This window comes from Rattus norvegicus, chromosome 17 (assembly GCF_021556685.1).
Source record: "Rattus norvegicus strain SHRSP/BbbUtx chromosome 17, alternate assembly SHRSP_T2T, whole genome shotgun sequence".
NCBI classification, from domain to species: domain Eukaryota; kingdom Metazoa; phylum Chordata; class Mammalia; order Rodentia; family Muridae; genus Rattus; species Rattus norvegicus.
This window is the reverse complement of record NC_141550.1, coordinates 16,433,270-16,447,973: the sequence shown is the minus strand read 5'-3', so window position 1 is coordinate 16,447,973 and position 14,704 is coordinate 16,433,270. Positions and strand designations below refer to the sequence as shown.

Sequence of the window (14,704 nt, the reverse complement as noted above, 5' to 3'; positions counted from 1 at the left end):
TTATCATCGCTTGGAGACCGGAACAGCTGAGGAGAACCAGAGAGACAACGAACAAGATGAGGTGCCTACAACTTATCGGGAGAGGCTCAATTTCCACAATCTCTTATATTAATGCCATCTGGCTCTTGCTCTTTCGCCCCTGGGCTCAAGTGAGAGGAATGAGAAGATGACCTGATGTAGCTATCCTCAGGGACGGGCAACTTCCTCTGACCCTTGACCAATCTAAGACAGGAACCTTGGGGGCGACGAGGTGATCCTATGACAGATAAGGCTGGGGTTTTAGAGGTCGATCCTAAGACAGAGGTGGCTACACCCCGTTTAAACGTGCGGGCCGGTCAAATGCTCCTCTGCCCAGTTTCTCCCCCAATAACACATGTTTGTCTGTATATCACTGTGCGCCAAAAAAAGGCCCATGCTGTAGACGTCTTTATATAGAGACATCTTGGCTGCATCATGAGTTCAAAGCCAACCTGGGATACATGACCCTCTGTCTCAAAGAAAGTTAATCATTTCGACCATTAATGTGATTATGATAATACCATTAACAACATTATTAATACATTGATTATACTTGATATAATAATATTGTGTAAAAATAATATATGATAAATATAATTTCTAATATATACAACATGTGATATATCAATATATAGTTTCCCCTGGAACAGTAGTCATAGACAGTTGTTAGCCTGATATGGGTGCTGGGAATTAAACCCCGGGTTCTCTGGAAGAGCAACCAATCCTCTCAGCCTGCAAGCCACTTTTCAAGCACCCAAGTGAACACTTGTGATCAGTTCCCGTGCACTCAGTTTGACCACCTGGAGACTTTCCCGATCTTGTCTTTTTCATCAATGGCTTCTCCAAGTTATGTAGTCCTTGTTTGCTTTGTGCATGGGCTGGGGAAGGGGGTGTTGCCACCTCAGGCACCGGACAACACAGCTCCACCCACAGCAGCTAAGTGCGGCAGTGTAGTGACAATAAAACCGGACACGGTAGATTTTACCTTGAGAACCTGCACTCTCCCAAGAACTATCCCTTTGCAAGTCTGTGTGGTGGAACAGACATTGGTGGCTATATATTAAGAGGTAGGAGCTACCTTGAAGTGGGACAGGTGGTATTAATTCAAGATTGCATTATCTAGGATAAAGCCTCACATTCGGTCTGGAGTTTGTGGACAAAGCTAAAGAGAAAACAAACACTCCGGGAAGCATCTGTGTCTATGCAGACTCAAGACAGAATCCCAGTCTCCTGTCCTTGGTGAACAGCCCCTTTATCGTAGCAGGTGGGAGGCAATCAAGATCTTTATAAACCGGCAAGGCCTCACACGGTGTTCTGACAGCCCCACTGTCCTCTCGCCATTGCTAGTCACTCTTACTGACTCACCACTAGTCACCGCTGCTCTGGTCAGTTCTCTGTGTCTCTGTCCTGAACTGCCCCTGTCTCCCTCTACCTGGGCACTCAAGGACAGAGTTTCCCAGAGCCAGCAGCTCACTACAAGGATGGGGACCACTACATTCTGGAGTGCATTTACATGCCAAATCATACAAATGACATTAAGCTTAAAAATTCTTATTTGGGGGGAGAATAAAGGCTTACAGTGAATTATCCCCTCTTCTTAAAAAATAATAACAGCTTCTTGTATCTCAGCTATGGAAGTTTGCATGCTCGGAGGTATAGCACAATGTCGGTTCAGGTTAAATGTGTACAAGTCTCACAGACACTATTTCTAGCTCTAAGTGCCTTTCACCCAGTGCAAAGTCCCTAAGCCCTGGAATCACTCCCCAGGGCGTGCTTTGCCTCTTTCTCCAGGTGCCAGAGATTTGGAGGACAGGCTCTGTGGTGGTGGTGGGGCTTTACCTTGCTCTCTGTCCTGTGAGTTTTCAAAGAACAAACCCATGGTGTTTTGTTTCAACTCTACGTACATAGCTTTTCTTCATCCAGAAAAGATAGGTAGAAGTCAGAACAACAGCCCTTTGGGCTTATTAGTAATATTAAATGAGAAAATACGTGTGAAATACTTAACACGCCATCAAGTACACATAAATGCACATTGGTTATTAAATGACATTATTGGTGGTAATAATTACAGTTGCTATGAAACAAGAGTAGTTCGTGACTGAGCAGGTCTTACTCAATGCTTAATATTATTGCTAAAATATGTGGCAATCTTTACTACTATATCGTGTCAGACAATATATTTTACATAACTGTTCTAAACAAAAAAGACCAATAACTAGCCAGTGTCCACTCATGGATGACAACAGCTCTGTGACATCACATACAGATTTCCCATCACTTTTGTGTCTGCTGAAGTGCACACCATCAGTGGACTGTGTCGTGTCTACACACAAGGTTCTCCTGAACTCCCAGGATCTATGATCACTGTGATCTGAATTAGGCACAGGCCTTTGAGACAGAGAAGTGCATGTCTCTATACATAAAGAAAGGGCATCAGAGATCATGGACGTATCACCGACCGTGGTACACTCAAAGGGGCTGTGAGTGTCCTTTGCACAGGAGAGGGCGGGCGGGCAGGAAAATGAGAAAATAGCATAAATTGAACCATGGTTTCTTGGCAGGGCCTGTTCTGGAGATGAGAGAACAAATAGAAATCATATAGAACTTGAAGTGGAGGAGGAGAAGACAAGGCTACTGGAGCGTGGACACCAGAGTTGGGTAAACTCTCCCAGATAACAGGCCATGAAAGAAAGGTGAGTAGACATAGGCACTCTTTACACATTGAAGCTATTTTTAGCCCCTAAAGGGTAAGGATAAGTGTTAGACCAAACCGGAGGTCTTTATCTTGCAGTTCCCCTGACCCACCTACGGATTGTCCTGTGCTCCCTTCGCTGAGTATGAAAACTGCCTCACATTCAGCTACCTTAACCATCTATCTTCAGTCACTAGTAGATAGTTCTGAACCAGTGACTAATCGTTTTGTTTCTATTTAAAGATGTCGAGATTGATGAGTGACTCATGGTGCTGGGACACCCTGCTTGGTGTCAAATGTTCTACTGATGGCAAACAGAACTTGCCTTTCACTTGCAGGAGAACTCCAGGAAGCACTTTCATTGTCAACCGGAGCTCTTCTTTCTTTTTCCTCTTCTTTTTCATTTCTACACCTGTCTGATACACTCAAGAGCCAAACTCAGGTCAGTAGTAGTAAATCACAAGGCCACTGCTACCCTTGGCCTTGATCCCTTTGGAATTTGTATGAAGGATAGTGGTGGCATTATTAAAGAATGTGTGGTGATTTTATCTGGGGAAGGGAAGACAGAAGATGAAGACTGGTCAGGGAAGGGTGGCCTTGTGAAATTGGTAGTGGTGGGGGATGCAGTGGGGGATGGGTGCGACTTGCCTAGTTTTAACCATCTTACTTCTTGCCTCTCTCTTCAGTCACAAAGAAAATTGTGTTACTATTAGTTTGCCCTTGTCTGTTTGCATACATGTGAAAACGTGGGGAAATCTACAAATCGCTTGGCAAAGGCCTTTAACAAGTTTACATGGCTTCCATGAGCTTGATTTTTTTCCCCATATGGTTGATGGTCAAGGGCACTGCTCCCTCGATCATAAAGTCATGTTGCTTGTTTTAAGAGACCAGACACAAGACTGTCCCACCCTACTGCAAATAAGGTCTCCAGATTATCATCTCGTCTCTTGGACTGTGTTAGAGAACTGGGCTTCCAGATATATGTAATGATGAGGTCCAATAAATAAACTTGATTGAACCTAGATTATCTCGGAGTCTTGAGACAATTGTGTAACTGGTGGTTTAGGGTGGGTATCACGTTGGGTTTTCTTCATTCTCAGAATTCTTGGCGTTTTCAGAGTTCCGATGGCACCAGTGAGTTTCCCTGTCTGAAGAGATAGAGAAAATGTTCCCATGTCTTGCCTGTCATCGACCCAGGTATGTCAAAGCCCTCTGTGAAAACCAGATGGTCAGATTTCACTGTCTATGGAAAAGAAAAAAAGACTAGAAGCCATAATGCAATCCAACAGATTCCCACAGCAAACATCCTACCTCAGAAAGAAAATAAATCTCCATGGATTGATCACCGTGGATCAGAAGCCAGGGCCATCCCCATCACCAAACATGCATGGAGCAACCATGATGCCTGAGGCACTGTGAGAGCCAGCAATACCAACACAACACATCGGCTTTTAAGGGAAACAACCTCATGTTTATGAGTACCCAAATATAGCACATTTTATATATGTTTTCCAAGAAATGTTTTCAATGGCATTAAGAGCCTAGAAATACTTTAGACATGTTACAAAAAATGGCTCAAGGAATTTCAGTAACTGTTCAACGGAATTCTGGAGTTGGTCAATAATAGAGACAGAGCTGTCCTACTCCGTGATGTGCTATGCATTAAAATACAGGGAGTAGAAAGAATGCTCAAAGACACAGTACAGCGAGAAGGAAAAATGAGCCATGACCATCAAAGAAAAGAGATGAGAATTTGATTTCACAAGAAATATGTCCCTGAGCAGGGGAGAGAGCTTTATTGGTAAAGTGCTTGCCTTGCAAGAACCGAGGTTTAATTCCCAGGACTCATAAGTGGGAGAAAATATACTGGCATGATGGTGGCACCCACTTGTAGAGGTGTAGGTGGGGGAGCCCCAGAGGCTAGTTGGCTAGATGAAGCCATGCATTGGTAGAGGTATAGGTGGGTGGACCCCAGGGGCTAGCTGTTCCGACGGCAGCTGTGAGTTTCTCTGTCTGAAGAGATACAATGAACTGAAGACATACGAGCTTACTTCTTGAGTTCCAAGCCAGTGACAGACTGTCTCAAACAACAAGTGGATAGTACCAGTAGGTAACATCTGAAGGTGTCCTCTGGCTTCTCCGTGCACACGCACAAGTGGAACCTACACACTGGTACACACATAAACACACGCTGTCCTTTGACCTGCTGGCTGCTGTGGAGAATCTGGGTCTCAGAATGACTTGATGACACTGCTAAAATGAAAAGGGCAGGGACCCTTTAAACCTGGCATCTGGGAGGCAGACATAGGCAGATCTTTGTGAATTACAGGCTAGCAGGTTCATATTTCTACCCAAAATCCTGGACCAGAAAACCACCTGGGGCTCAGTAGAACATGGTCACCAGGAACTTGTCACCTCTAGGTAGTTTTGTGGTATGAGAGGCCCCTTCAGAAAGGTGACTGACTGCCACACAGGTGACTGACTACCGCACACTAGATAAAGGTATTATTAACAACTAATTATTCGCCTACCTGCAGCTCTCTGAAGTTGTATGCACATTATAAGAATGTGTTACAATAAAGTCACATTCCCACACTCAATAGAAAATCTTGATTACTTTCTACTTTGGGTGTTCAATAAAAATTAACCTGATCACGAAAACACATGAACACACTTCGCAGTGTAATCCATTGAGTGCCCTAATCCTCCAGAGGTGCCCAGGAATTCATTGCTCAGTATAAGAGAAAGAAACAATGGTTCAGAAGAAAAGCAAGACTCTTCCCACAATCCCAAAGCTGGGAGGCACACAGGCAGAATTTCAGGTCATATTGACCAATTGTAAACTGAATGCCCTTTCGGGATATCCCGTGGCCTCACCGTTCATGAGAAATTTACTCTTTGTTCCTTTTTCCTAATCAGAGGTGACGCTTTTAAAAGGTGATTGGTTGGTTTGTTTGTTTGTTTGTTTATTTATTTATTTATTTATTTATTTATTTATTTATTGCCAGCCTTCCCCTCGGCAAATGGCATATTGATTCCCCCTCTATCTATCTATACACCCACCTTCAGCACAAAAGCCCAAGGTTGACACAAAACGCCATCTGTATTACAGAGACTCTGTTATTACAGGTTTTCTGTTGGTATTTTGTAGGTTCTCACACCGACTTTAAATCTTTCCCTCAGTCTACACTGAATAACCATATGATGCAAACGAGTGAGGAACTGAGCCATCAGGTAAACAAGGGATTGGGTTATTATTCCAATAGCAGCCTTGGAAAGTCAATCAAATAAAAAACAAAAATCCAAGCAAAGCCTTAGTCCTTATGAGTAAGAAACTATGGTGTTAGTTTTCTGTCAACTTGACACAAGCAAGAGTCATCTAGGAGATGACTAGGAACATCTAGGAACATCAATTGATAAGTTGCCTTCATCAAATTGGCCTGTAGGCAAGTCTATGGAGGCTTCTCCTTAATTGGTGATTGACGTTAGAAGGCATGATCTACTACTCTGGTGGTAGCAGTCCTGGGCAGGTGGTTTTGTACAGAGAAGTAAACTGAGAAAATCATAGACTACAAGCCAGTAAACAGTGTCCCTCAATGGTCTCTGCTGGTGTTCCCAGTCTCCAGGGTCCTTCCTTGGGTTCCTGCCCTGAATTCCCTCAATGATGAACTGTGACCACATTGTGTAATCCAAACAAACCCTCCAAGACTCTTTTGGTTATGGCATCGATGACAGAAATAGAAAGCAAACTGGGATAGCTAGCTACTGAACAGAGATTCATTCAAACAAGCAGCTGACATTCCTGGATCTTCCCATTCTCAAGAGAAGCAAATAGATGCAAAAAGAACACACATCAGTATCAGTGTCTGCAAATGAGGGTGGCCACACATGGCCCTACAGTTTTAGATTTCCCTTAGGTGAAGCATCTTTGAACTCCTTGTTCTCAAATACCTTAACTAAGTGAGTGAATGAATGACTCAAACAATGGCACGCCCTGAATCTGACCATTAATACGGTGAGACGATATTATGGAAATCTATGGTATTTAAGATGAGTAAGACATTTTCTCATGAGAAGATACACACAAACAGTTCTTGGAGGGGTCATTCCTAGTCTAGCCTCTCATCTGCCCCATGATGATTTGGAAATGCATTTATGTTCCTAGGCATATCTTATCCTCCCATTGGCAAGTGAGGATATGGTAAAAATAGAGAAACAGCCCATTCTCTGAGTAGACTGCCACCCATATTCTAACCTGGAAATAATAACATGGCAGGGGTCCTGATTCTGACATCAAACACGAAAACCAACTCAGAAGTAGGACGTCAACTAAAAACAAAGTGATAGGCCTGAAGTTTCTCTCTAAGCTTCTTCTGAAGCCCGAGTGCAGCTCTGATAATTGCCTGTGGCATCATTTATATCTATTTAATAGGATATTATCAGCAGAAGCAGAAATGTCAAGGAGCTCACAGTGACATTGTTTCTATTTTTGTGAAATGGTCAAGTGACACTTATGCCAGGATGACTCACTCTTGACTCTGGCACACCACTTTCACAGAGAGTGGGGAATGGCTTGTGACTGGTGCAGAACAGAACACTGGGCAGAGGAAGTCCCCACACACCAGCTGACTCCAGTCCCCTTTCTTACACTCATCTTGGAAACAAACTTTAAGGTCCCGAGCTTCTGCAAGCTGATCTGAAAACTCTCATCTAAAGGTCACCCCATTACCAATATGGATAACTGACGCTCTGTTTTGGCATCTTCTTGGTCAACTTTTAATGCTCCACAAACTTAATTCATGTTGCTTACCTCCTTCAAAAGAAGGGATGACCTCGTTCATCTGTTTTCCTCATGGTGGGACAAACTGTTAAAAAAAAAAGGCTATCATTGTTATCAAGGTAGCAGCTGAGATCCCTAATTAGAACTCTTTGTTAATCTTGTTATAAACCAGGATTGCCTTAATTTTTAATTGGCAACATTTTATTTATCATCCAGAACATGGTGCTGGAGAGATGGCTCAGGGGTGAAGAGTGCTGGCTGTTCCTGCAGAGGACTGGAGTTCAGATGCCAGCACCCACTTTGAGTGACCTACAACTGTCAGTAGCTCTAACGCCAAGGAATTCCTTCTTCTGGCCTCCATAGGAACTACATGTGCATGCACATGCCGGCGTCTCTCTCTCTCTCTCTCTCTCTCTCTCTCTCTCTCTCTCTCTCTGTCACACACACACACACACACACACACACACACACACACCCCAAATAAAATAGAAGTTGAAAAAATTTTAAAGAATATTCTGCTTTGACATCGATAGATAGATACAGATGATACAGATAGACATAGATGATATTGATATAGATAATAGATGATAGAGATATATTGTGGAAGAGGCAAATCCAGCTAATCCCAAAATACATGGTCTCGTTATAGCTATAGCTTTTGTCAGAACAGTTAGCGTTCTAACTTCTGTATTTCAGCAATCACTTCCTATTCTCACCACAGGGAACAACTGATCTTTTTTTATTCTCTGGCATCTATGATCATGTGTCCTTTGACTAACTAACATCCTTCCATCTTTTCCTTCTGAGGAATCCCCCAGACTCTGGGAACCGCCATTCTACCTTCGTTGACACAAGGCCAATACCTTAGACGTTGCCTATGTACAGCATGTGAAGCTTCCCTTTCGGCGCATGGCTCTCTTACGCGAGTGTCCTTCTGTTTCATCCATCCTGTTGTAACTGGCAGGGTCCCTTCTTTTTCATGTCCGTGTGCCTATCATGGTTTCTGTGTTCCACAGTTTCTTCCTCTAGTCATCAGCTGAAGGACACGTACATAGATTTCACATCTTGGTTTTTTTACAGATAGTACTGTTATAAATATGCACGTAGAGATTCCTCCTCAACACGCCGATTCATTTTCTTTAGACACAGAGTTGTCAGTGGGGTCACTGAGGCATGCGGTGGGTCTAGTAGTCAGGTGTGGAAGCATCCTTACTGCTTTCTACACTGGCCGTACTAGTTTGCATTCCTACCAAGGGTGGACCAGGGCCTCCTATCTCTACAGCCTCAGCAACATTTATTTTATTTTGTCGTATTGAAAGCAGCCATTCAAAAAATAAATAAAATAAATAAAACTTTTTTTTAAAGCAGCCATTCTAACAAGAGTTGGGTAGTAACTCGATGTGCTTTTATCTACATTTCTCTGGTAATTAGCAGGGTGAAGCATTTTTCCTACACCTGCTGGCCATTTATATGCATTCGTTCCTGAACTATCTATTCATATTTGTATCTACCTGTCTTAATTATCTGCCAGAATACATTCGATATCATTCCGTCCATCCATTTGTTGTTGTTGCCTCTGCTTTGTAAATATAACCCAAACCACCCCCTAGACTAACATCATGGAGTTTCCTCTATATATTCATCTAGTGGTTTCATACTTCAATCTTACATTACATTTTTTAAACCCATTTTGAGTTGAATGCATGGTGAGGAAGAAGGATCTAATTGAATCCTTTGGCATGTGGACATCTAGCTTCCCAATGTCATCAAGGAGACTGTCCTGTCTCTCATGTCAGTCACAGCCACGTCTGTCTTGAGGTCCTCTTTTGGTGCTAAGGTTTGTCTTTAAGCCCTGTGGGTACCAGCACAGAGATTAGGGTTCTACAGGGTCTTCCTGGCCCTCGGTTTTACTGCGGCAAGCCCAGTACTGAGGTTGAAGGTAAAGTATCATATCTAATTTAGTGTTTCCCACAGCAAACAATATCTCAACTGTGTTGCTCCGTGAAATCTGGGGGAGGAGTAATTCAAGAAACAGAAACTGTCCTTGGGGCCCTCCTCTGTGGTCCCAGTGTGCCATACCCAGAGACAGCTCCCTCAGTTCTTGTGATTCTGTCCTGGTGGATGAATGCTTGTTCAAGCTGATGCTCCACGGGTGGGAAGAAGGCTCTGTTCTACCACCCTGCTGTGCCCTAGGATGCTGCTGTGCCTAGGATGCTGCTGTGCCCTAGGATGCTGCTGTGCCCTAGGATGCTGCTGTGCCCTAGGATGCTGCTGTGCCTAGGATGCTGCTGTGCCTAGGATGCTGCTGTGCCCTAGGATGCTACTGTGCCTAGGATGCTGCTGTGCCTAGGATGCTTCTGTGCCCTAGGATGCTGCTGTGCCCTAGGATGCTGCTGTGCCCTAGGACGCTGCTGTGCCCTAGGATGCTGCTGTGCCCTAGGATGCTGCTGTGCCCTAAGATGCTGCTGTGCCCTAAGATGCTGCTGTGCCCAAGATGCTGCTGTGCCCAAGATGCTGCTGTGCCCTAGGATGCTACTGCCTGGGCTTGAATGAATAGCAAACAACTTTTCAAGCTTAGCAAGTCATTTTTCCCCCTTTCCTTTATTTTTATAGTTGGTTTTTGGTGGGGGATGAGTATTCCTTGTTGGCTCTCCTAGCTCCCCTCCCAGCTTCAGAAGCTGAGTCTTCCTTTCCGTTAGAACCCTTGATTGTTTTCTGCAAATAGAGCAAAAACCTTAGATCCTGAATCCAGACTTTCTGGTCATTCACCAGGATGCTTTTATTCCCACAGCCAGAAAGAAGCAAGGCACACAAGGCAACGATGGCAATTTACGCGCTAGCCCCCAGGAGGACAGCGTCAAGGTTTGCCTCTTCTCACCAACAAAGCCTCCTCCCCTGACAGCTCTGTCCCTCCATTTCTTGCCCTCTGAGGCTGGGATACTATTTATCTGCTGTATCTGCTTCCTACGTATTTTATGAATTGTTAACTCCTGCCTGACATTAGAACAAACATTAATTCTCTTACTGCTCAAAACCCAGCTTCTGGAATCAGAGAAAGGACTGAAAGAGCTGAAGGGGCTCGAGACCCCATATGAACAACAATGCCAACCAACCAGAGCTTTCAGGGACTAAGCCACTACCCAAAGACTATACATGGACTGACCCTGGGCTCCAACCTCATAGGTAGCAATGAATATCCTAGTAGGGGCACCAGTGGAAGGGGAAGCCCTTGGTCCTGCCAAGGCTGGACCCCCAGTGAACGGGATTGTTGGGAGGAGGGCGGTAATGGGAGGAGGATGGAGAGGGGAACACCCATAGAGAAGGGGGAGGGGGAGGGGTTAGGGGGATGTTGGCCTGGAAACCGGGAAAATCAATAACATTTAAAATGTAAATAAGATATACTCAATTTAATAAAGATGAAAAAAAAAAACAGCTTCTGAGCCTACAGAAGGGGCAGAGAGTAAAGCAATTTTCAAAGGTATGTTTCTGCTGGCACCATAAAGAATGTATCAGATTGCCTTTAAACCTGCACTGAGAAGGAGCTTTAAGACTATATCATGACTCAACAGAGAGGACATAGTTCAGTTGGTAGAACACCTGTCTAGTGTGCATAAAGCTTTGGGTTTGATCCCTAGAACCAAAGAAATGGGGCTACACTTGGAAGGCTGAAGCAGGAGGATCACTGTGAGTTTAAGGCCAGCCTGAGAACTCTTCAAACAAATAAATAAAATAAAATTGAAACAAAGTTGGGCGACTAGGGTTGCATTTCAGCTGGGGGGATGCTTGCAAGAAGCACCGGGGTTTGATCTGGAGCACAATACAAACGAGGCTTTTATCCCAGCATTCAACACAAAGGAGATGAGGATGGAGGGTCAGAAGTTCAAGGTCACTCTTGCGATGTATCAAGTTTGTAATTGCCTCAAAAAATTCCCCCAAACACACACACACACACACAAATCAACTGTCTGAGGGGTTCATTGCTGGGAAGCGACTCTATGACCACGGCAACTCTTATCAAGGAAAACATTTCACTGGGGCTGGCTTACAGTTTCAGAGGTTCAGTCCATCATCTTCACGGTGGGAAGCATGACCGCATGTGGGCAGATGTGGGGCTGGAGAAGGAGCCTAGAATTCTCCATCTTGATCTGCAGAAGGAGGTTGTGTGCCACACTGGTAGTAGCTTGAGCCTAGGAGACCCCAAAGCCTGTCCCCACAGTGACACACTTCCTCCAACAAGGCCACCTCTCCTACTAATGCCACTCCCTATGGGCCAAGCATTCAAAAAAAAGAAAAAGAAAGAAAGGAAGAAAGGAAGAAAGGAAGAAAGGAAGAAAGGAAGGAAGGAAGGAAGGAAGGAAGAAAGAAAGAAAGAAAGAAAGAAAGAAAGAAAGAAAGAAAGAAAGGAAAGAAAGAAAGAGAAATGAGTATATGGGTGTCAATGGGTGTCATTCCTATTTAAACCACCACCCAAACAAACAAATCTGCCTGGCAACTGCTACTAAACTCTTCTCTGAGGCTTGCAGCTTGCGGCTTTGGTAGGCCTCTCCAAGAGTGCTGGGTTTGAAGCTCAAGTAACAAATTCTCTGATTGTTGTTTCCTTTCCTGTTTGCCAGAGCTCGCTCGTTGCTAAGAGCTGCGAGGAAGAGCTCAAGGGAGCCTAATTCGTGAATGGCAAAGCTTACTCACAAAAGAATGTCCTACCTCCATGCCCAAAAAGAATTTCCTAGCCCCCTGCCCACGCTACAAGAGAGACAAATGGTCAGAGCTCCAAGAAAGCAACAGTGAAAGCAAAGGGTAGAGACTGCGGTAAGTCTTGCCTCGGAGCTTCAGAAGCCACCACGCGCTGGTCGCGCGTTAGGTTGGTAGGTAGCATCTAACTGTGGCAAAGCCCGTGATGGATAACTTTCCCAGATTTACCAGGTTCCAACGTGTTTGCCGCAAGATGCTCCTTGGGAATCCCAGGGCACAGAATTCGATGGCAGAAAAGAGGCTTCTTTACAAGTAGAAAGAAGCAGAGGGGGCTCCACACTTGGGGGCTCCAGGATGTAAAGAGCTGGAGACGAGGGGAGAGCAATGAAGCAACGTCTTTGAAAAGTCTTCCTCTCGTGCAGCAGAAGAGCCTTCTTTCCTGACTGGAACATCACAGCAGACTTGACCTCTAGCAGCTAATGGTTTTTGATTTGGTTTGGTTTTGGGGGTTTGTTTGCTTGTTTGTTTGTTTGTTTGTTTGTTTGTTTGTTTGTTTGTTTTTGGTCAAAAGGGAAAGGAGATAAACTATAGCTTCCAAGGACACCTATTATAATAAAGTATTCTGCTTTTTGGTTTAATCAGAGACAGGGTCTCACCTAGCCCTCCGGGATGGCCTTGAACTCACAGCCAAAGACAAGCTTTAACTTCTAATCCTCCTGCCTTCACCTCCTGGACTCTGGGATCACAGGCCAGTGCCACCATGCCTGGTTTGGTCCAGGCCTCGGGAGTGGAAGTGAGGTGAGCTCTCTGCCAGCAAACCGAGTCACATGGCAGCTCTGCTCTGCCACTCCAGCCGCTCGGTCATCCAAATCGCTTGACTCAGCGGCTGCTACCCACGTTGGCACCGATGCCCAAAGCCGACTAGGTCCGGCCAAGGCTCAGTGTGACTCCAGGACATAGAGATACTCAGTTCTATTGGGAAGGCATTATGACTTATGTTACTAGAGAAGGGACATGGTGACCAGGGACTTAAACAATGGGAAGTTCGTTTTTTCTCAGGAATGGGGGGTGGGGGTGGGTCGAAAGCAAGGTCACTGCCTTAAAGCTCCGGAGTCTGTCTGTTTTGCCTTTTCTTTTTCTCTTCTCAAAGGTGTTTTGGAGAGCAAAGCATATAGGGAACGTAATGAAAAAAAAATAGTCTGAGGGGATGGAGGACCCCCACCAGGGGACTGGCATTTAGAGATAAATGGACTGTGAGAAGGTTACTAGAATTGCCAGTCCCTAGCCAAGTTCTCTTTCAGTCAGTGGGAAATGAAGCAGTACAATGGCTCCGAAGGATTCTTTGTGAGAGTAAATAGGACAGGAGCAGGCTCTCCTAGGCTCTGTTTTTTTTTTTTTTTTTTTTCCCATTGCAGATTAATAAGAGAGGCAATTATGTAATAAAAAAAAATTTACCGTTAATTGATACCAGTTAAGCAGGACTACAGTTAGTCCTGTTAAGTCCTATTAGGGACCGAAGGGATTTCTTTCCTTTGCCATTGTGTGGAAATTTGACATCTTTCCTACCTTCCAGCTCATCCTCAATTACAATCTAGTAGAAGTAGGGCAGCAACAAGAGCCATTTAATGTGTCACGGCACAGGACAAGGAGTGGTAGAAGCGGAGGCTTTTCACCGAGAGTGGAGAAAACTTCACAGTGTGAGGCACAGAGGATGCTTTTCCTCCTCTGTCTCCCTCCCAGTTTCTGCATGGGCTTGGTTGAGGGTTTTCTTGTTCGTTTGTTTGTTTGCCTGCTTGGGCTTTTTTCTTATTTTCCCGGCCACAGAGTCACATACATTCTGTTCGGGCTAGCCTCCCCCCACTAAGGGCAGAGCCCTAAATAACATTTTGATATTGTAAGGTCTATACCTTCCCTCTAATGAGTCAAGGTCTGGAACTGCATTTCCCAGAATTGAGATGGTAATGAAGTCATTAGTTTCTTCCTACTTGAAGCCCTGGCTAGAAAGAAGAATTCTATGGGCAGAGCCTGAGTGGGCTTTTTTTTTTTTTTTTTATAAATCTCACACCCAGCACAGCCGCAACACCTGTTACATTTTCCCAGGAACCTGAGCCTAAGACCATTTCCAATTTATTTGCTCTTGTCCATGCACAGGATACTGACAAAGGCCTGGCTCCCCGCTTTTCTAAGGCACTGCTAATTGAAAATCTCTGGCTGGTACAAATGTGAACTCAGACCCACAAGAGCTCCAAATCGGGGCCCCAGTGGTCATTTCCTCCTCCTTTTAAAGTTCCCCCTCTCTAATGCAGGTTATACAAGATTAATTTGTTCGAGGGGGGAAAATAGTCATTGAACCCTCGCGCCTAGTAAACATTTGCTTTCCTTGCACTGTTCTTTAAAAAAAGGAGAAAAAGAAATAAATAAATAAGAGAGGGGAGATAATAAAACCCAGGGGCCAGCTAACCCTACAAGGCCTGTGCTTGCTCTCAAGGGAAGGCTTGGGGGAGAGTAGTGGGGGAGGGGTAGTG

At 44.6% G+C, this 14,704-nt stretch overlaps 2 long non-coding RNA genes across 8 annotated transcripts; one reads left to right on the top strand and one right to left on the bottom strand.

Annotated features, from left to right (window-relative positions):
- Positions 1-11: 11 nt before the first annotated feature.
- Positions 12-9,049, top strand: LOC102546683 (uncharacterized). 7 transcript variants are annotated; one of them, XR_015641159.1, is made up of 7 exons: positions 15-61; positions 1,142-1,282; positions 2,580-2,711; positions 3,049-3,152; positions 3,829-3,907; positions 5,894-5,944; positions 7,707-9,049. It is a non-coding gene; the product is annotated as an uncharacterized LOC102546683 (long non-coding RNA). The 7 variants fall into 7 exon arrangements; XR_015641155.1 differs by having other exon boundaries at positions 5,862-5,944; XR_015641161.1 differs by lacking the exon at positions 1,142-1,282 and having other exon boundaries at positions 12-61.
- Positions 1,959-13,130, bottom strand: LOC108348527 (uncharacterized). Its single transcript, XR_015641169.1, has 3 exons — positions 12,836-13,130; positions 7,521-7,575; positions 1,959-3,858 (listed from the first exon to the last, which is right to left on the bottom strand). It is a non-coding gene; the product is annotated as an uncharacterized LOC108348527 (long non-coding RNA).
- Between the last annotated feature and the right edge of the window lie 1,574 nt (positions 13,131-14,704).